The sequence below is a fragment of the Rattus norvegicus genome, chromosome 2 (assembly GCF_021556685.1).
Source record: "Rattus norvegicus strain SHRSP/BbbUtx chromosome 2, alternate assembly SHRSP_T2T, whole genome shotgun sequence".
In the NCBI taxonomy this organism is placed as follows: Eukaryota; Metazoa; Chordata; class Mammalia; order Rodentia; family Muridae; genus Rattus; species Rattus norvegicus.
The window spans coordinates 136,052,144-136,075,160 of NC_141535.1; the positions used below are offsets into that span (position 1 = coordinate 136,052,144).

General features: G+C 40.9%; 1 long non-coding RNA gene across 3 annotated transcripts; it reads right to left on the reverse strand.

The window, feature by feature from the left end:
• Positions 1–2,741: 2,741 nt before the first annotated feature.
• On the reverse strand, positions 2,742–16,315 carry LOC120100816 (uncharacterized). 3 transcript variants are annotated; one of them, XR_015674490.1, is made up of 4 exons: positions 16,199–16,285; positions 8,676–8,825; positions 7,184–7,639; positions 2,742–3,093 (listed from the first exon to the last, which is right to left on the reverse strand). It is a non-coding gene; the product is annotated as an uncharacterized LOC120100816 (long non-coding RNA). The 3 variants fall into 3 exon arrangements; XR_015674489.1 differs by lacking the exon at positions 2,742–3,093 and having other exon boundaries at positions 7,165–7,639; XR_015674488.1 differs by lacking the exons at positions 2,742–3,093; positions 7,184–7,639 and having other exon boundaries at positions 8,619–8,825; positions 16,199–16,315.
• Between the last annotated feature and the right edge of the window lie 6,702 nt (positions 16,316–23,017).

The following is a 23,017-nucleotide window of genomic DNA, read 5'->3' on the forward strand; positions in this document are numbered from 1 at the left end:
CCACAGTGGTTGTACAAGTTTGCACTTCCACCAGCAATGAAGAAGTGGTCCTCTTGCTCCACATCCGTGCCACCTTGTGCTATCTCTTGAGTGTCTGATCTCAGGCATTCTGATGGGTATAAGGTGGAACCTCAGAGTTGTTCTGATTTGCATTTCCTAATGACTAAGGACTTTGACCATTTCTTTATGTGCTTCTCATCCATTCAGGGTTGCCCCATTGAGAATTCTTTGTTTAGTTCTCTACCCCAATTTTTCAATCACTTATAAGTGGATAATAGCCATAAAAAACATGCCCATGTTATACTCCACAGACCCAAGAAAGCTAATAAGAAGGAAGACCCAAGTGAGGAGGCTTGAATCTCATTTAGAAGGGGCAATAAAATAGTCACAAGAAGCAAATGAAGGGAGGGAACTATGTAGGAGGCGCTATGGGAAGGGAAATGGGAGGTTCAGGATCAGGTGTGGGTAAAGACAGGAGAGATGCCTAGATAGATAGCTATGAAAATGAATGAAAATCTACTGATGGGGGTGAGGAGGTGGGAGACATTTCCAGGACAAGACAGAAGCCTGGGATAAAGAAGGTGCCTAAGAATCAATGGGGTTGACCTTAGCTATGATTCACTACATTGGGGATATGGAACCTGAAGAGGCCACCTCCTATAGCCAAGCGGGAACCCAAGTGGAGCGATAGAGACACCAACCAACCCACAAAACTTTCAACTCAAAGTTTATTCTGTTTACAAGAAATGCAGGCACAGGGAAAGAACAGAGACTGAGAGAATGACCAACCATTAACTGGCCCAACTTGAGATCCCTCCCATGGGCAAGCACAAATCCCTAACACTATTAATGATACTCTGTTATGCTTGTAGACAGAAGCAACTTGTCCTCTGAGAGGATCCACCCACAGCTGACTCAGACAGATGCAGACACCCACAGCCAAATAATGAATGGAGCTTGGGGACTCTTAGGGGAGAATAGGAGTAAGGATTGCAGCCGGGAAGAGGATAGGAACTCCACAGGAAGACCAACGGAGTCAACCCACATGCACCCTCGGGGCTCTTAGAATCTGAACCACCAACCAAAGAACATAAATGAGCAGGATGTAGGTTTCCCAATATGTAGCAGATGTACAGTTTGGACTTCATGTGGATCCTAAACAACTGGAATGGGGGCTATCCCAAAAGCTGTTGCCTCTATGTGGGATATGTTCTTCTAGCTGGGCTGCTTTGTCTAGGGTTAGTGGGAGAGGAAGTGCCTAGCCTTACGGAGACTTGAATGCTGGGGGCAGGGTGGGGGGACACCCAAGGGGACCCCCACCCACTCAGAGGAGAAAGGTAGTGGAGATGAGGGAGAGGATGACCTGTAGGGGGGCAGTGAGAGGGATGCAACGTGAATAAATAAAAGGGAAATAAAGAGAAGACATTATTCCAGCTTCTGCCACCATACCTGTTATTTTCTACTACAGCTACCAGCCATGATGTATCTAAGCACTCTGAAAATGTTAAGCCAAATAAGTGAATTTACATACTGGAACCCCGGAGCAGCAACCAATCATCAGATTGCCAGTGTTCCCTCAAATACTTCGGAAATGAAAGCATCACTGTATTAGCCCTTTTTTCTGCTATATGTTTATTTCCAATTTTTAGACATACTTTTATTTGTGTGTTTGTGTATTAGTGTGTGTAGGTGTGAACATATGTACACACCGAGATGTGTGAAACTCCTGAGGTACCACCGTGCATGTGTAGAAGTCACAGGACAGCATGCAGGACTCGGTCCTTCCCTTCTTCCGTGTGAGTCCCGGGAGCGGAATTCAGGTCTTCAGACTTGGTGACAAACTGTCTCAAGCTTCCAGACCTGATTTTCATTTTATTAGAAGCACCTCAAAGTTTAACTATATTTAAAAAATAATGTTTAGAAAACCAGAACATTTTTAAAAATTTTGTATACTAGATAATGTCGTATCAAAGCTGGATTTTCTGAATTGGATCTCCCGTTATGATTATGAAGATAGATATATCCTTGTGCTAAGGCAATAAGCACTGGAGTGCTTTGAAGCGTGGAGCCATGATGACTGGGATTTACTCTCAAATTGCTCCAAATAGTATAAAAATAGCAACTCTTCCATGAGGAGCACATGGCCCTCTCTGGAGAGCCTTATCTTCTTTCTCTGATCGTCTCTTTCTCTTGACCTCTATGCTTGAATATCTTTAATAAACTCCACCTCCACTTTAAAACATACCATAACCATGCGTGCATGCAGAGATACATGAAAAGAGAGAGGAGACAGGACCAATGTTTTTAAAAATGAGTCTAAATGAAGAATACGCAAGAACTCATTCTGCCCTTTTGAAAAAAATTTTAGAATTCAGATTTTTCTTTGAAACAAAACATTTGAAAGTAAAAACTCAAACCTAATCAAATAAAGACATGGGGAAATTGACACAGAAACCGAACATACAGTTCAAACTTACAAATCAAACGAGTGTGCCACCTATGACGGTCTCATTTCCTCACGGATTTGGATGCATCCCAACCACTGAGCTGTCATCTGCAAGCCACTAGCCTGTCTCTCTTCCTCTCTCACAAATATAGAAACCAAGATCCTCAAGAGGTCAAAGAACAGAGGCCACACGGATAAGTAGTCACAGAGGAAAAGAAAAACAGAATCCAGTCCCTCACTTCCAATTCAGACATCTTTGACCCAAATTCTTAAATGGCTGCCTCTCAGTGGGACTGCGGCTTGTTTTGTTTTATTTAATCTTGGTCTTCAAAGCTTGCTCGGTTTAACATGCTGTTATGTTGGACCCCATCACTTCTGAGGATCTTGGCAATGACCATCTATCAGAGTGAATTTGGAGATCTGGACATAGCAAACGCAGACACTGGCTTATAATCATCCCTTTCAAGTTGAAAAGTCTATTATGTTTGCTTCAGTTTGAGTTTCATCTCTAAAGGAAATAAAGCAGTTGGAGAGAAATATTGGACCGAGCAGGTAAAGAGCCATTGTGGACGGAGGCAATTTCAGATGAAGACTCATCGTGCTTGACTGCAGAATGCCCTGGCCCCATCTAGAATTCAGAAAGAGATCTGTGGAAATAAGGAAGCCATGTGAGTTTTCACAGAATCACAAATGCCCTGCATTTCCTGAGATGCATCTTCCCTTAAAGAAAAACGGAGAAAGGAGACTATAACAGTGTATTCTGTTGGTCTCCTTGCTGTGCTGACTCCTGCTGCAGCGAGGAAAAGTCTGATAATCAGATTTGTGTAAGGATTTCTGTCCAAGCTTGTCGAGGTTTGTCAGCAAAAGGGGAGAAAAAAGGAAAGAAAGAAAGGAAAAGAAAAAATGTTCATAAACTGCTAACACACACTGGTTTTACTTTTCTAGTCAATTTCTATGGTTTTGTTTAGTTTCACTTTTCTCTAACTATAGATTAAATATTTCATTCCCAAATACATGAAAAACCTACTCACCTTGGAATCCCACCTTTTCCCCCACAGAAATGGAAAAAACCACACAACGCAGTGATATAAACATAAAAGAACAGAAGACACTCCCTGGCAATCTAAGCATAAGTACAGAATTCACATCAAAGTCTTCAGGGTCAGCCTGGGTGTGTTGAAGGTAAACGGCTGTGGTAATTAATATGGGCTGTCAACTTGACAGGATTTAGAATTATCCGGGAGACAGACCTCTGGGCATGTGCTCTAATTTGCTTTATGTTGCTATGTTAAAACACTCTTGACCAAAATGAACTTGGGGAGGAAACTCCTGATTTGGCTTCTGCTTCTGGGTCACAGTCTATCTTTGAAAAAAGCCAGGGCAAGAACTCAAAGAGGAATGGAGGCATAAACCCGAAGGAATGTTCCTAGCCTCCCTCTGGCACGTGCTGATCTCTTACACTTCCCAGGCTGGAGACCTAGGCACAGCGCCACCCACTATGATCTACGTCGTACCACAGCAATTATGGATCAAGACAACCTCTCATAAAGATTGACTTGACTTGACTGCAATTCATCAATGGTTGTCTCTCAATGGGACTATTGTTTGTTTTATAATATTTGTACTTATTATCGCCAAAGCCTTCTCATTTTAGAACTCCGGCACTTACAAGGAATGTGTCGATGACCACTGGCCAATCTGGTCAAGCAAGGTTTCTCTTTGTTTGGGGTTTTCTTTTCCCCGGGTGACTCTAAGTTGTGTCAAGTTGACAATAAAAACCAACCAGCACCACATGTCTGTAAGAGAGTTCCTATATTGTGTGGAAGTAGGAAAAACCATTCTCTATGTACTGTGTTGGATAAAGAAAAGGAGAAGGCTAGTGATACAGTGCCATCCATCCCTCTTGGCTTCCTGACTGTACGCACCACACCCTATGTTTCCATCATCATGCAATCTCCACCATGATGAACCTTGAACTGTGACCCTAGATAAACCTTCATTAAATTGCTTTTTTCAGTTACTTTGACACAACAACAAGAAAAGTAACAGAGCCACTCAAAGACGATTGTGAAGCATCGTCTTTGGCCCAGAAATTGACCCACATGGTGACACCATATTATTAACTTATTGTGGAGTACTACCATAAGCTATGATATTCAGAGCAGAATAAAGAAATTCCATGCCTGTGGAGTAAGTACGATAAATTCCACCAAACTCCCTCCTCATTGCCAGGGCAGAAGCCTGGGAGTCCTATTGAGCTAAGTTCCTTTTTCTCTCTGAAGTAACCAACCTCCATGAGCTGTGAGTAATGTAAGTATTAAAGCTCTAAGGAGAAAGGCTTCTGAGGAGAAAGTGTAACAGCCAAGAGAAGGAAGGTGTCCTGGAAGTCAAGAGCCAAGAATAACGTAAAGTCACACAACAAGTCTCACAAAATCGAGTATTGGGAGGGAAAGTCCGAGAGGGTAACTGCTTCTGCTCCAGCAAGAAGCAACCAGAACTAGGCAGAAGATGGGGGCTGGGAATAAGGGTGGGGAATAGAGTTTCTGGGGGGATGGAGCTTTCCAGACTGGAGATTTCAGGGTGGGAATTGGTGGATTTTTTAAAGACCTGAGCTTGGGCTTTGTACTCTATAAGGTGAAGCTTGGTCATCTGAGACTAGAGGGCCTGGGGCGGTCCACTCATGTGTTCTGTGGACAGACCCTGGTAGTTAGAAGTCCTCAGGGGCAAAATCTGGCCACTCGGGGTTAGGTGCACCTAGAGGGGCTTACCAGCAGAGCCTTTTCTCTTCTTTTGATTCTTTCCCCTTCTGCTTCTTCCAGTTCGGCTGGTTCTACAACTATAGTTCCCTCAGACATTTCAATACCATTGCAATTTTATGTCACTGGTCTCTCTGGTTTCTTCTCAGTCTTTATATTGCTACTGAGTCAGTTTCCTTAAAACATAAAATTGGTTATGTGATGTACCTACTCAAAAGTCTTCTGTGGCTTCCTGTGACTTGTGGAGTTGTCTCTCTCTGCATATTGTCTGTTGGTATTCCTATCTTCATGTCATCTTGAACATGATGGGCTGCATCCCAACCATGATGGGCTGTATCCTGTAGGGTTAATGTCCTGCATCTGCTCTACCACTGGGCACAGCTGCTTAGAGAGGCAGAACTCAGGGATTTTGACTGTGCTTATACCACACCTCCACTGGGGTGGGTACTTGGCTGTAAGGAAGCCTCAAGACACCATTCGGGGTGGGTGAGAAGCACAGTCTTAGATGTAGGAAAGCTGTTGCTGATTCGGAGTCCCCGGGCCTGCGATGAAACCAGGGCCATGGGATTCTCAGGCTCTTGGACCTCCAGGCTCCAGTGGGAGTCACAGAAGAGCAGAGAATGAAGTTGGGGCCCTCAGGCTATGTCTAGCCTGGGGGGATGGTCCTTGAATCCCAGTGGAGATAGTCCTTGGTTTGGCAGAAACAAGCTTGCTGGTGGTTGTGGCACAGACAGGTCTTCTTTGAAAAGAGCCAGTCCAAGGTTCCAAACAGTTTATTGTCATGGAGGAAAATGTATGCGTAAAACCATATCCACTTCTCAGGGTGGTCTGAGATTAAACACCTTTTACAGGGAAGAGTGTCTAGGAAGGGAAGCTTATCAGCTAAGTCCTCCAGGCCTCTAGGTAAGTTATTAGCATGGAGAGCTCTCTTGAGTCTACATGACCACAGGTCATGTCTCTTTTTACGTGAGAAACATGGCCAGCGTTCCACGTCAGGAGTCTGGCAGGGAGCTGGGAGTCACCTAAGCCTCAGTCGTGTCCCCACCAACTCTCCAGGTCTCGACCTGCTCTACCTTACCAAACTTCCTGGCATGGTTTTTCGTCCCACAGTACCCCAATGGTAGATTGTACTTCTGCAATGATGAGCTGTAGCCCCACAATGGTGAACTGGTTCCCTACCACGATGGCCTGTATCCGTTCAATCCATAATCCAAAATAAGCCTTTCTCTTAAATTGCTTAGCATTGGGCATTTGGTTCACAGCAATAAGAATAAGACTATCAAAATCACAAAGCCCCCCCCCCAACACACACACACAAAAGTCCATTTCTAGTGGTTATTTAAGTCCTTAATATGGCTTCCCACTGTATATCTTTAGATTCTCTTCTCAATGATTACCTTTGTCTACTGACTCAAAAAAGATAACACTTTATTATGACGTGGATGTGTTTTTTCCATGTAACATATAGAAGCTACAGTAGCTTAACATCTACAAGATTTGGTTCGATAATTTAATTCATGACTTTATCCTGATTCTGCCACTTAACAACTAAATAACTTTGGCCTTAAACGTGAACCTTAAACTCTTTCTCTATGCAAAATGAGAATAATAGCATGGCTTGTGAAAAGATCTATGGTGGTACCGTAAACTCTCAACCTAGGACCTGGCTCAGAAAAATATCGGTAAATGTTATTCATTATTATTCATGCTAATTACCTGGAACACATGCTCATAATCCTTACAACAACCTTGTAAAATAATACTATAACCTCCATGTTACATAATGGGCAATAGTTCACAGAGGTTATTAAGTAATTTGCCAAAGGTAACACTTTTATCAAGAGACAGAGCTAAAGTATGAACTCAAACCCATCAGGTCAAGTTCTCCATGACTCCACCAGACTTAGGGCCACACAGCCACCACCCTCCATTGAGAATATATGTTGTCTGCTAACTCACCAATGATGGGCAACATACTTACGTTTATTAAACTTCAAAGCGATGTCTGAAATTACAAGAAGCTCAGAGAAGACTCTCACATGTTCTTTGGTGGAGGACTTGACCAAGAACAGCTCTTCCTTGAGGAAGGTAACTGCAGGAATATATGAGCTGGGAGAGGGCTGTAAGCTGAGGCTAAGTTCTGTGAGGAGCACATAGAATGCCTTGTAGAGATGAATCTGGTTGAATGGCCTAGTTACTAGAAAGATGGAGCTATGTCAGAGTCATTGGTGAAGGAGAAGAAGCAAGTAATGGAGGTGACCAGCACAGAGCAAGAGCCAGGGTGTTGGTTAAAAGTCACGAGATGGAGTTCGGAGCACATCAAGTGTACGGGAAGCCACTGACACCTTTGAAGCTGGAGAAGACGTGATCTGATGATGTTTCAAGGCTGCTCTCTGCAAGTCTAACTGGACAAGAGACTTCACAGGCAGCAGGCAACCTAGGAAGAACCCAAGCAGGAAACTATGGCATTGTGTTTCTGGGACAGGAAGGAAACAAAGGGAGATGAGTGGGGCAGGAAGCAGACCACTGCAAGATAATGAAGAGTGTTCCTGAAGATTGCAGAGATTCAAATACTAAAGGCTCAAGCATGCCAGACCACCCACTCCACATCTAATTCTGAAGTTCCATCAATGGATTTGCTGTTTTTCAGGTGCTGGGTTTGTTCCCAACCAATGAGCCATGAGCATAGATGGGAAGGGGGACACAATGAAGGATGATGCTGGAGCTAGTGAAGATGAGAAGGCCCTATGGGAATTATAAACTGCCTCCACCCAATGACAGAGCTCCTTCATAGTACTGAGGTTCATATTGCCTCATATATGCCCCAACATTAATTAATAATGTCCATTAGGTACTACAGTCTATATAATCTGTATATGTAAGTAACAAATATATTTGCAACTCAAATTATTTAAGAAAACACCATTGTCATCACTAAGGGAAACTCTGTCTCCCTACTACTTTGTTCCCATTTTATCACCGTGTTTTCCTCACTACCATACAACTAGCATTTTTTTTAACTTGCTGTCAGACTTTACCATTCAGCAATGACCGAAACAAAAGGAAAAAATGGTACAGAGGGAAAATCAGCAGTTCTGTTCAATAATGGCCAATTGTTTCCCTGACAGCATCCAGACAAATCGTCTAAATCACAAATGCATTTGTGACCCTCATTTTGGAAGGGCTTCTCTAATCTTAGGGATTGGAATTGAACTTCAAAAATGGGTCTCAAGGTCTTTGGGGGCCTCTCAATTTGCTGTTCCAACACCCTAGTGGCTGAATGGCTACCATCCTTTTTCATTCGCTTAATAAAAATAACAAGAAAAACTATAATAGCCAAATTTCTTCCCTCAAATGCCAATGTAGAGAGCAATCATTCCCAAACTCCGAGGCAGTAAAAAGGCAACTTTGAACAATGCTTTTATTTTTGCCTCATTTATTCCTCAATTTTTATCTCCAGATTAGATATATACCTGTAGGAAGGGTGACAATGCTGGGAAGTGCAGAGTAGTTTGATGTCACGCAGCAGATTAAGCAAAGAATTATGTATAATCGCCACTGAGCCCCCATGTGCATCCGTCCATCTCATGGTTTTGTATGAGAGAGTCAAAGGTGGTCTGGATCTAAAATGAAAAGAAAATCATGCTGTGACTAGACAGAGCCTCTCTCTCTCTCTCTCTCTCTCTCTCTCTCTCTTATCTCTTATTCTCTCATTCTCTCTCACTCTCTCACACCCACACACGCTCTCTTTTAAGAAACACCAGAAGATTTAGCTCTCATTGGATAAAATAAAATGTGGGTAAAAACATTGTGGAAACTGGCAGGTATCAGTATTAATTTATACTACAATTGCTTTTGAGTTCTTACTAAGCATTTTTCTAAAAGTCCAATTTCTTAACACTCCACTTGCCTGTAAGCACCCATGGAAGCATGAATCCAGGATATGGATGTTTTGTAGAAATATTAAATATACATATATGGCAAATATCCCTAGGGAATATTTAGACTTGAGTTTCAGCTAGATATCTTCTACTACAGATGTGCATTGATCATCTGAATAATGAAATATATAGTGGGCATGCTCTTTAGTTATTGAACATTTCAATAAATTGTGTGTGTTTTAAAGAGAAATCTCACAGACTCATAACATGGCCTTAAATTTATTCCTATTTAATGTGTACATTTGAAAATTAAATGCAAATAAAATGGAGAGTAGTGTGTGTGCCTTCTATTCAAATATAATGTGAAAATACATGCATTTCCCATGACTTATAACATCATGTTGGCCCTGACTAGCACTGTTAGGTTTAACAAACGTGACACACTTTAGGTCCAGTTGCCCAAGGTGGAGGAACTCATGAGGGTATCTGTTTCACAGCAATTCTGAACTTCTAATAAACTGTAGCACAGTGGTGTGAATAAAGGTGAGGTTCATACACTAAATTCAGATCAACTTATAATATATCATTATTTTCTATGATATAGGATCTTTCAAGGTTTAAAGGCCAATCTTGAGGCATTCAACATTACACTTGTCCACCATTCTGCATTATTTGAATGACTGCAAAAATAGGTATAGTGGGGAAAAAAGAAAATAAAAAATAAAAAATATATAGTGTCTTATACATATACAGTATGTATATTTATACAGGGAACTGAAATGCAGTTCATCCAAAATATTTATCTCATTATGTAGATTATAAACCAAGTGAAACATTTAAAGTCTCTCATATCACCTGCCCCCAGGATGCTCACAAGGAGACACAGAAAAAACAGAGTTTTGTGTTTCTTTCTTTATGATTGTGATAACCAAGATTTGTTTAGCCCTTCACACACAAACAGGACACTTTAAGAAGTATTTGTGGCTATTTATAATTCCGGTCATTTCTTCTCCATTATTTAAAAATACAAAAAAAAACAAAAAACAAACAAACAAACAAACAAAAAAACCTGATTTGGGCTGTTGAGTTAGCTCTAAGTTAACAGTGCTTTTCAGGAAAGCTAAGATTATGAGTCCTAACCCTAATACATATGGTGGTGAAAGGAGAAAACGCATCCTACAAGTTATACTCCAACCTCCATATGCTTGACATGGTGACCAAGCTTCTATGCACTCACACACACTAAAAATATTGAAATTCAAATCATATGAATTCATAGAGATAGACAAAAATATAACTTCATCTACATCCAAAGTAAAACATTTGTAAGATAAAATATTTAATTTTTAATTTGAGATGATATTACTAGATATTAAAATACTGGAAAATGCAGTTTGTTTCACTGTAGTCACAACAAAATAAGCAAACAAAAGAGAGAACTAGAGAAAAGAAAAATAAGCTAACATTCATTTAGATTTAAACTTCGCTTAAGCATCTTCCATTTAAATACCAGAAAAGTGCAAAAGTACAATGCAATGTGCTCCACTGCATCAAAATTCTCCATCCTCTTGAAAAATGTATTCAGCTGTGCGCACAGTTCAATTCCTCTCTTTAATATAAATTCCCAATACTTTCCCACCCTGTACGTATTTTTTAAATCTGTACATATGCAAATGGATCACTCTGCTCTAGGCAGGCAGAAGTTTACAAGCAGATGTCATGTGATGCATGTCCAAATCAAGGGCTTAGTTCTCACAACAAAAAATGCTTCCCTACTTAATTCAGGGAATTAGAAGCAGAGTGTGTGGGTGGGTTGTGGCTGGCCAATTCTCACCCTTAGGGATCATCTCCTATAATTAGATTCCACTGAGATGAGTCCCCACCAGACCTGAGAGAACACAGGTAGGTGCTGAAGATAGGTGAGATCAAACCCTGGCCCAGAAGCTCACCAGCTGTGCCACCTTGCACCCGCCTGCCAGCCTACTCTCTGTGCCTCCATTTATTCCTTCATAAAATGAACGTCATGAAATTTAATCACACAGCATGAAGGTCTTAGAAGAGTTAAATGAGATGATATGATATAAAAATCACCTCAGATGCTGCCTGCCACAGGTCAGTGTTCAGTAAGAATTATATCATATAAATGTTCACATTTAGTTAAATTCACCATACACTAACTAATATCTGTTTCACTATCCAGGGAATCCTCCGAAACAAGATCACTTTCCTGAAGGACTTCAGAATAGTTCCATGGCTAAAATGCTTACTGAGCGAACGTGAGGACCTGAGTCCAAGTACCCAGAAGTTACACAGCAATAGGCCCAGTAGCAGACATCTGGAATTTCAGTGTACCAGCAGCATGATGGTAGGCAGAGACAAGAACATCCCAGGAGCTTGTGAGCCAGTTAGCCTGGTATGAGCAGCAAACAAGGAGACCATCTCTCAAGCAAAAGTGAAGGCTAGGATGACACACGAGGTTGTCTAAATCTACATTCACACTGTCACATGCGAGCACCCATGCTCACACACAGAATGAATGAATGAATGAATGAATGAATGAATGATATACACATTTGTGCACACAAAAGATCATTTTCCTCACTTGAGAAAGTCATCCATTCAACTTGCATGCCCCTTCTCTATATATAAAAATATGTCCTATTTATTCTTTAATACAAGAATATCTGGTTAATATTAATTTTAGCTTCACAAAATGTTGTCATGTCAGACTTCTGCTTAAACATTTAAAGATGCAATATCCCACTCTATGAAACTAATGAGTAGAGAGCAGCAGCGATGGCTCGTGACTGTAATTATAAATTAATTCTATGTAGCATTTTAACCTTTGCTGAATTCTGTGGTCGAGTGTTAACGCCCCCATTGTTGCTTTATTTTTCTGGAGCTCAATGTATCATGTGCTGTATGGAGGGATTATACTTCATCATCTTGTCTAGCTTGTAAGAAGCCTAAATGATTTAAGTAAGTACACTGATGATCATTTTGGCATCCAACAATTGTTAGCGGGGTTTAATATCCCTATAAGACGCAAAATTGTCAGTTACACGATTCAAACACCTCCCTTAAACCAGGGGATCAGTTGCTCTCCCCAGTGTCTCATACATAGACATGACAAATCTGAATAAAATCCTTCATCTGTCTGATTCAAGAATACATGCTGTTTCCCTCTTGTCTTGAAACTTCCACACATCGGATGACCAGCATGCTAATCCTGATAGGTGGCTTTAGAAAGATGAAGTCATTCAGTAGCCACTCAATAGGTAGGTGAGAAAAGTTGTAGCAGCATAGCCTTCTTGAAAGTCTCCTGAAGCCCTCACTAGCATCCCAAGCGTTCTTGTGCAGGCCGGTTTCCAAGGGCACACGCTCTGTAACGAGAGTCAAGCTCTTCTCCAAGAATCCACACTCAGAACCAAGAAAAGCATTCAAGCAAAAAAAAAAAAGGGTGGGGGGGGGGCTAATGCATCAAGCTTCCTCAGCCTTCAGATGACCAGGAATTACCCAACCTATGTTATTCCAAGATGTCTAGGGCATTGTCTTTCAAGATCTACTGCCAGGAGGTACCAAAGACCACAGGGAACATCAACATAAGTTCATGTTGTTAAATCCTCCAAGTTCCTCAATACTCCAGAGGAGAGAGATTCAACCTGCAAGCATCTATTTTCTTCTAAGAGTTTATATGTGAAAGGCAGAGTACTGAGGCTGAGAATCTGTGTTGATAATTACATCTAGGGTGGGAAACTCCTGTCCCCCAGTGGCTCGCCAGGAGTGTGGATCAAAAAGTAGGGTGGAATATTTTTCTATCCAGGGCTATTTTATTTCCTTTAGCTCTCGTACTTTAATAACTTCTCCATTATATAGTCTGAGACAGATGCTTCTTATTTTGACAGATTCATTAATATCCGATTTATTTCCAGCTTCTCATACCTGAGGTAGCTATATGGAATGTTTTAATTCCGGCTTGTAAAAAAATGTTTTTAAAGATGCATTCTTTATGCTTGGATCATCTATAATTACAGTCCAGAGATTAATGTTTGGACATCAGGTACAGAGTGCTCCCTTAATCACACCATTAGGTTGAGAGCCCATTATTAGCCCTGGTCCAAGCACAGCACAACCTTGCTCTGTTCCACTCTATAATTCTCTAACCCACTCACATTCCTTTCTCATGCCTTGGCCAAGTATTATAACATGTTTGGTGTCTACCTTTCTACTCCAAGGAGCACTTGCATGAAGCAAGGAGCTTCTTAGCGTGAAATTGTGCATGTGTATCTGTGTGTGCACGTGCCTGTGTGTGCATGCATGAGTGTATACGTGTATGTACCAGTACGTTTGTCCTTTTGGTTGTTTTTGATTGACTGCACAATGCATTTACTGTAAGAACATCTAGTACTTTGATCTTGATGCAGTAAGAACTGTCTGAGTGTAGGCCCACTCTACGTGCTCTCTTCTGACTTCCCCACAGACGAACGTCTTCATGTAATCTGATGGTTAATCTTTAACTTCCATCTAACTGGCATGGGAGACGCTTAGGAGACATTCCTTTAGGCGTGTCTATGAATTATCCAGAGAGTTTGGTCTGAGGATGAAAGTCCCACAGAGTATCACAGCACCATTCCATGGACTGTGGTCCTAGCCTGAAATAAATGCAGCACTCACTACACCCCTGCTTCCTGATCATGAGTACAACATGACCAGCCACCTCACGCTCCCATCACTGTGTCTTCCTATCATGATGAGCCATATCCCCTCAACCCATGACTCAAACTCTTCCCTTATTAAGCTGTCCTTGGTTGTTTTGGCACACAATGAAAAAAAGTAGCTGTACTTTTACACATAAGGGTACATGTGGTCAAATCCAGGCTGCTTCTGTAAGAGACGCTGGTACTATTAGACAGGTCACATGGATACCTGCCTTCACATTTGGGGATTCTCCACAACACACTACATGGCATGTCTTTGTATCTAACTCCTACCCAATTGCCCAACAGACCCCACTATTAGTCAACATTCCTGTCGGGCTACACTCTCCACTCCCAGGCATTTTCACTCACTGATTTTTAGCGGGGGTGGTTAAGGATTTTTTTTCTTAATTTATAAAAGTTTCTCTTAAATATATCTCAAAGAAAATAAAAATCATTAAACACGTTGAGATATGAAACTCTCAGATACAAGCAGAAGCTAAATGCATTCTGCAAGGCATGTGTTCATTTCTCCGCATGGATGAATTGGTAGATTCTTAGACGTGAACGTCTCCCAAAAATCTTTTCTTAGTGAAGACACTATTGATGACACATATATTTGGAAATTATAATAATTATTTGCCTAGAATCCAGGGCTTATACCTACAATCTGCAAAATCACCTCTTCATTGACCCATCCAAAAAGTATGACAAAATACTATCATTGATAATTCCCGTTATTTATTTAATTTACATACATATATTGTACATCTAAAACTATTTCAAATCCTGGGGTTATTCTTTTAGGGGCCCAAACTTCATCTTAATTTTAACCATTTGATTGAAAAGCATAGGCAAGCAGAAGGAAAAAACTCAAATACTGTCCTGTCTGCTCTGCCAGTCTGTCTAGTATAGATTCCTGAATAAAAACCATTTTCATTGTTGATTGCATAAAATCAAAGCCTTATAGCTGAGGCTTAATGAGAAAAAGACTTTAGGGTATTTTTACCTCCATGTACACCTCAAAGAGCTCAATAAAACATATATGTCAATTAAATGAGCATCCGAATAAAACTAGCTTCATGGATTTGGGGGGTGTCTCTGAATATATATGGAAGTCATATTTACACTATGCTGTATTCTATTAAGTAAGAAAATGGTACCATGTTTCAAATGTGCATACTTCTTTTTAAAACACTGTATTCCTAGAAGATGTTAAAGGTCATCCTGACCTTGAGCAAGTCCTAACTTCTGTGCTGGTGGAGGGTCTTGCCTTGATGTTGATGACTCCTGACAGAGCAGAGTAGTGGTTGCTAAAGGCTGGAGTGGCTGTGGCAATTTCTTAAAATAAGACATCAGCGGAGTTCACCACATCAATTGACTCTCTTCTTTCATGAGAGATTTGTCAATAGCATGTGATGCTGCTTGCTACCATTTACCACAGTAGAACTTCTCTCACAATTTGTGTCAGGCCTCTCAAACCCTCTATCCGACTTAGCAACTTACATGATAATATCTAAATCCTTTGTTGTCATTTCAATAACGTTCAGCCATCTTAAGAAAATTTTATTTGCTTATCTGGAAGAATTAACTATTCATCTAATCCAATTTTATCAAATTCCAACACGTCATTCACGCATTCAAGCTCTATTTCTAAGTCCATTTTAAGGGCATGTGAAGTGATTTCCCTACCGGTCTCGAGTTCCTCAAAGATCTCCATCAGGGCTATGGCAGACTTTTCCCCAACCTGTGCTCCTATTGACATTCTGATCTCCTCGAATTACTCAGAAGCATGGGATCTAGACTCTCCAGGGAATCTAGAATGTAAATGCTTTTCATATTTCCAATGGACATTACTCAGACCCATTAGAATAATCATGGCAGCCCTCACCTCATAAAACATATTTCTTAAGTAATAAGAAGTGGAAATTAAAACGACTCCTTGATCCACTTACTGTAAATGGGTTCGATGTTAGTCAATATGAAAACACAAAGTTTCTTTCTTTTCTTTTTTTTTTCTTTTCTTTTTTCTTTTTTACTTGTGTGTCCCTATTTTATGCTACTTTTTAAAATTGGATATTTTTTATTTACATTTCAAATGTTATCCCCTTTCCAGGTTTCCCATCCATAAACCCCCAATTCCATCCCCCCACCCCCTTCTTCGATGAGGGTGTTCCCCTACCCATCCCCCCACCCCTTCCTGCCTCCCAACCCTAACATTCCCTTACACTGGTGGGGTAGGGCAGGGGAGGGAGGGCAGGACCAAGGGCTTCTCCCATTGTTGCTGAACAAGGCCATCCTCTGCTACCATATGCAGCTGGAGCCAAGGGTCTGTCCATGTGAACTCTTTGGATGGTGGTTTAGTCCCTGGGGGCTCTGTTGGTTGGTTGGTATTGTTATTCTTATGGGGATACAAACCCCTTCAGCTACTTCATTCCTTTCTCTAAGTTTCATTATACATCCATCTGCGTTCTTCGGTGACCAGGTACGTCATTATGAGAAGTAATATTTTGAAAGGAGTCTTTTGTCTTCCTTCTGAAAACAAGAAGTTTAGAATACTTAGTAACCCATGTCATAAACAGATGTTCTATTATCTAGCATTGGATGTGCCACTTATAGGCCACAGAGTAAATTTAGAATAATTCTTTTTTTTTTATTAACTTGAGTATTTCTTATATACATTTCGAGTGTTATTCCCTTTCCCGGTTTCTGGGCAAAAATCACTCTCCGCCCTCCCCCCTCCCCTTCCTTATGGGTATTCCCCTCCCAACCCTCCCCCCATTGCCGCCCTCCCCCCAACAGTCTAGTTCACTGGGGGTTCAGTCTTAGCAGGACCCAGGGCTTCCCCTTCCACTGGTGCTCTTACTAAGATGTTCATTGCTACCTATGAGGTCAGAGTCCAGGGTCAGTCCATGTATAGTCTTTAGGTAGTGGCTTAGTCCCTGGAAGCTCTGGTTGCTTGGCATTGTTGTACCTATGGGGTCTCGAGCCCCTTCAAGCTCTTCCAGTTCTTTCTCTGATTCCTTCAACGGGGGACCTATTCTCAGTTCAGTGGTTTGCTGCTGGCATTCGCCTCTGTATTTGCTGTATTCTGGCTGTGTCTCTCAGGAGCGATCTACATCCGGCTCCTGTCGGTCTGCACTTCTTTGCTTCATCCATCTTGTCTAATTGGGTGGCTGTATATGTATGGTCCACATGTGGGGCAGGCTCTGAATGGGTTTTCCTTCAGTCTCTGTTTTAATCTTTGCCTCTCTCTTCCCTGCCAAGGGTATTCTTGTTCCCCTTTTAAAGAAGGCGTGAAACATTCACATTTTGATCATCCGTCTTGAGTTTCATTTGTTCTAGACATCTAGGGTAATTCAAGCATTTGGGCTAATAGCCACTTATCAATGAGTGCATACCATGTATGTCTTTCTGTGATTGGGTTAGCTCACTCAGAATGATATTTTCCAGTTCCAAACACTGGCCTAAGAATTTCATAAAGCTGTTGTTTTTGATAGCTGAGTAATATTCCATTGTGTAGATGTACCATATTTTCTGTATCCATTCCTCTGTTGAAGGGCATCTGGGTTCTTTCCAGCTTCTGGGTATTATAAATAAGGCGGCGATGAACATAGTGGAGCACGTGTCTTTTTTATATGTTGGGGCATCTTTTGGGTATATGCCCAAAATGGGTATAGCTGGATCCTCAGGCAGTTCAATGTCCAATTCTCTGAGGAACCTCCAGACTGATTTCCAAAATGGTTGTACCAGTCTGCAATCCCACCAACAATGGAGGAGTGTTCCTCTTTCTCCACATCCTTGCCAGCATCTGCTGTCACCTGAGTTTTTGATCTTAGCCATTCTCACTGGTGTGAGGTGAAATCTCAGGGTTGTTTTGATTTGCATTTCCCTTATGACTAAAGATGTTGAACATTTCTTTAGGTGTTTCTCAGCCATTCGGCATTCCTCAGCTGTGAATTGTTTGTTTAGCTCTGAACCCCATTTTTAATAGGGTTATTTGTCTCCCTGCGATCTAACTTCTTGAGTTCTTTGTATATTTTGGATATAAGGCCTCTATCTGTTGTAGGATTGATAAAGATCTTTTCCCAATCTGTTGGTTGCCGTTTTGTCCTAACCACAGTGTCCTTTGCCTTACAGAAGCTTTGCAGTTTTATGAGATCCCATTTGTTGATTCTTGATCTTAGAGCATAAGCCATTGGTGTTTTGTTCAGGAAATTTTTTCCAGTGCCCATGTGTTCCAGATGCTTCCCTAGTTTTTCTTCTATTAGTTTGAGTGTGTCTGGTTTGATGTTGAGGTCCTTGATCCACTTGGACTTAAGCTTTGTACAGGGTGATAAGCATGGATCGATCTGCATTCTTCTACATATTGACCTCCAGTTGAACCAGCACCATTTGCTGAAAATGCTATCTTTTTTCCATTGGATGGTTTTGGCTCCTTTGTCAAAAATCAAGTGACCATAGGTGTGTGGGTTCATTTCTGGGTCTTCAATTCTATTCCATTGGTCTATCTGTCTGTCTCTGTACCAATACCATGCAGTTTTTATCACTATTGCTCTGTAATACTGCTTGAGTTCAGGGATAGTGATTCCCCCTGAAGTCCTTTTATTGTTGAGGATAGTTTTAGCTATCCTGGGTTTTTTGTTATTCCAGATGAATTTGAAAATTGTTCTGTCTAACTCTTTGAAGAATTGGATTGGTATTTTGATGGGGATTGCACTGAATCTGTAGATTGCTTTTGGTAAAATGGCCATTTTTACTATATTGATCCTGCCAATCCATGAGCATGGGAGATCTTTCCATCTTCTGAGGTCTTCTTCAATTTCCTTCTTCAGTGTCTTGAAGTTCTTATTGTACAGATCTTTTACTTGCTTGGTTAAAGTCACACCGAGGTACTTTATATTATTTGGGTCTATTATGAAGGGTGTCGTTTCCCTAATTTCTTTCTCGGCTTGTTTCTCTTTTGTGTAGAGGAAGGCTACTGATTTATTTGAGTTAATTTTATACCCAGCCACTTTGCTGAAGTTGTTTATCAGCTTTAGTAGTTCTCTGGTGGAACTTTTGGGATCACTTAAATATACTATCATATCATCTGCAAATAGTGATATTTTGACTTCTTCTTTTCCGATCTGTATCGCCTTGACCTCCTTTTGTTGTCTGATTGCTCTGACTAGAACTTCAAGAACTATATTGAATAAGTAGGGAGAGAGTGGGCAGCCTTGTCTAGTCCCTGATTTTAGTGGGATTGCTTCAAGTTTCTCTCCATTTAGTTTAATGTTAGCAACTGGTTTGCTGTATATGGCTTTTACTATGTTTAGGTATGGGCCTTGAATTCCTATTCTTTCCAGGACTTTTATCATGAAGGGGTGTTGAATTTTGTCAAATGCTTTCTCAGCATCTAATGAAATGATCATGTGGTTTTGTTCTTTCAGTTTGTTTATATAATGGATCACGTTAATGGTTTTCTGTATATTAAACCATCCCTGCATGCCTGGGATGAAGCCTACTTGATCATGGTGGATGATTGTTTTGATGTGCTCTTGGATTCGGTTTGCCAGAATTTTATTGAGTATTTTTGCGTCGATATTCATAAGGGAAATTGGTCTGAAGTTCTCTTTCTTTGTTGCGTCTTTGTGTGGTTTAGGTATAAGAGTAATTGTGGCTTCATAGAAGGAATTCGGGAGTGATCCATCTGTTTCAATTTTGTGGAATAGTTTGGATAATATTGGTATGAGGTCTTCTATGAAGGTCTGATAGAATTCTGCACTAAACCTGTCTGGACCTGGGCTCTTTTTGGTTGGGAGACTTTTAATGACTGCTTCTATTTCCTTAGGAGTTATGGGGTTGTTTAACTGGTTTATCTGTTCCTGATTTAACTTCGGTACCTGGTATCTGTCTAGGAAATTGTCCATTTCCTGCAGATTTTCAAGTTTTGTTGAATATAGGCTTTTATAGTAAGATCTGATGATTTTTTGAATTTCCTCTGAGTCTGTAGTTATGTCTCCCTTTTCATTTCTGATTTTATTAATTTGGACGCACTCTCTGTGTCCTCTCGTTAGTCTGGCTAAGGGTTTATCTATCTTGTTGATTTTCTCAAAGAACCAACTTTTGGTTCTGTTGATTCTTTCTATGGTCCTTTTTGTTTCTACTTGGTTGATTTCAGCTCTGAGTTTGATTATTTCCTGCCTTCTACTCCTCCTGGGTGTATTTGCTTCTTTTTGTTCTAGAGCTTTTAGGTGTGCTGTCAAGCTGCTGACATATGCTCTCTCCTGTTTCTTTCTGCAGGCGCTCAGCGCTATGAATTTTCCTCTTAGCACAGCTTTCATTGTGTCCCATAAGTTTGGGTATGTTGTATCTTCATTTTCATTAAATTCTAAAAAGTCTTTAATTTCTTTCTTTATTTCTTCCTTGACCAGGTTATCATTGAGTAGAGCATTGTTCAATTTCCACGTATATGTGGGCATTCTTCCCTTATTTTTATTGAAGAACAATTTTAGGCCGTGGTGGTCCGATAGCACGCATGGGATTATTTCTATCTTTCTGTACCTGTTGAGGCCCGTTTTTTGACCAATTATATGGTCAATTTTGGAGAAAGTACCATGAGGAGCTGAGAAGAAGGTATATCCTTTTGCTTTAGGATAGAATGTTCTATAAATATCCGTTAAGTCCATTTGGCTCATGACTTCTCTTAGTCTGTCTACGTCTCTGTTTAATTTCTGTTTCCATGATCTGTCCATTGATGAGAGTGGGGTGTTGAAATCTCCCACTATTATTGTATGAGGTGCAATGTGTGTTTTGAGCTTTAGTAAGGTTTCTTTTACGTATGTAGGTGCCCTTGTATTTGGGGCATAGATATTTAGGATTGAGAGTTCATCTTGGTGGATTTTTCCTTTGATGAATATGAAGTGTCCTTCCTTATCTTTTTTGATGACTTTTAGTTGGAAATTGATTTTATTTGATATTAGAATGGCTACTCCAGCTTGCTTCTTCTGACCATTTGCTTGGAAAGTTGTTTTCCAGCCTTTCACTCTGAGGTAGTGTCTGTCTTTGTGTCTGAGGTGTGTTTCCTGTAGGCAGCAGAATGCAGGGTCCTCGTTGCGTATCCAGTTTGTTAATCTATGTCTCTTTATTGGGGAGTTGAGGCCATTGATGTTGAGAGATATTAAGGAATAGTGATTATTGCTTCCCGTTATATTCATATTTGGATGTGAGGTTATGTTTGTGTGCTTTTCTTCTCTTTGTTTTGTTGCCAAGACGATTAGTTTCTTGCTTCTTCTAGGGTATAGCTTCCCTCCTTATGTTGGGCTTTACCATTTATTATCCTTTGTAGTGCTGGATTTGTAGAAAGATATTGTGTTAATTTGGTTTTGTCATGGAATATCTTGGTTTCTCCATCTATGTTAATTGAGAGTTTTGCAGGATACAGTAACCTGGGCTGGCATTTGTGTTCTCTTAGGGTCTGTATGACATCTGTCCAGGATCTTCTGGCCTTCATAGTTTCTGGCAAAAAGTCTGGTGTGATTCTGATAGGTCAGCCTTTATATGTTACTTGACCTTTTTCCCTTACTGCTTTTAATATTCTTTCTTTATTTTGTGCGTTTGGTGTTTTGACTATTATGTGACGGGAGGTGTTTCTTTTCTGGTCCAATCTATTTGGAGTTCTGTAGGCTTCTTGTATGCCTATGGGTATCTCTTTTTTTAGGTTAGGGAAGTTTTCTTCTATGAATTTGTTGAAGATATTTACTGGTCCTTTGAGCTGGGAGTCTTCACTCTCTTCTATACCTATTATCCTTAGGTTTGAACTTCTCATTGAGTCCTGGATTTCCTGTATGTTTTGGACCAGTAGCTTTTTCCGCTTTACATTATCTTTGACAGTTGAGTCAATGATTTCTATGGAATCTTCTGCTCCTGAGATTCTCTCTTCCATCTCCTGTATTCTGTTGGTGAAGCTTGTATCTACAGCTCCTTGTCTCTTCTTTTGGTTTTCTATATCCAGGGTTGTTTCCATGTGTTCTTTCTTGATTGCTTCTATTTCCATTTTTAATTCCTTCAACTGTTTGATTGTGTTTTCCTGGAATTCTTTCAGGGATTTTTGTGACTCCTCTCTATGGGCTTCTACTTGTTTATTTATGATTTCCTGGAATTCTTTCAGGGATTTTTGTGACTCCTCTCTATGGGCTTCTACTTGTTCAATTATGTTTTCCTGGAATTCTTTCAGGCATTTTTGTGATTCCTCTCTGTAGGCTTCTACTTGTTCTCTAAGGGAGTTCTTCACGTCTTTCTTGAAGTCCTCCAGCATCATGATCAAATATGATTTTGAAACTAGATCTTGCTTTTCTGGTGTGTTTGGATATTCCATGTTTGTTTTGGTGGGAGAATTGGGCTCCGATGATGCCATGTAGTCTTGGTTTCTGTTGCTTGGGTTCCTGCGCTTGCCTCTCGCCATCAGATTATCTCTAGTGTTACTTTGTTCTGCTATTTCTGACAGTGGCTAGACTGCCCTATAAGCCTGTGTGTCAGGAGTGCTGTAGACCTGTTTTCCTGTTTTCTTTCAGCCTGTTATGGCGACAGAGTGTTCTGCTTTCGGGCGTGTAGTTTTCCCTCTCTACAGGTCTTCAGCTGTTCCTGTGGGCCTGTGTCTTGAGTTCACCAGACAGGTCACTTGCAGCAGAAGAGTTGGTCTTACCTCTGGTCCCGAGGCTCAAGTTTGCTCACGGGGTGCTGCCCAAGAGAGCTCTCCGCAGCAGCAGCAACCAGGAAGATCTGTGCCGCCGTTTCCGGGAGCTTCAGTGCACCAGGGTTCCAGATGGCGTTTGGTGTTTTCCTCTGGCGTCCGAGATGTGTATGCAGAGTGCAGTCTCTTCTGGTTTCCCAGGCGTGTCTGCCTCTCTGAGGGTTTGGCTCTCCCTCCCACGGGATTTGGGTGCAGAGAACTGTTTATCCGGTCTAGAATAATTCTTAAAGATTTCAGAATGATATGTTATCAAAACACAGAACAAGAACAGTGCAAAGGGAATTCTGAGTACCTGTGAGAAAACTCCAAGAAAACCAGACAAGAGTCTTGTGACACCAGCTTCTTCAAAAAACACAGGCTTGTTCTTGGAACATGTGTTCATGATCCTTCCAGGTGTATCAGATAGGAGTGAGTTTACTTCAACTCTTGTTATGCCTCTGTGGAGAAACGTGTTTGCCTCATGTGGCTGGTCCTTGTAATTGAACGCCTTACTTGCATGACTC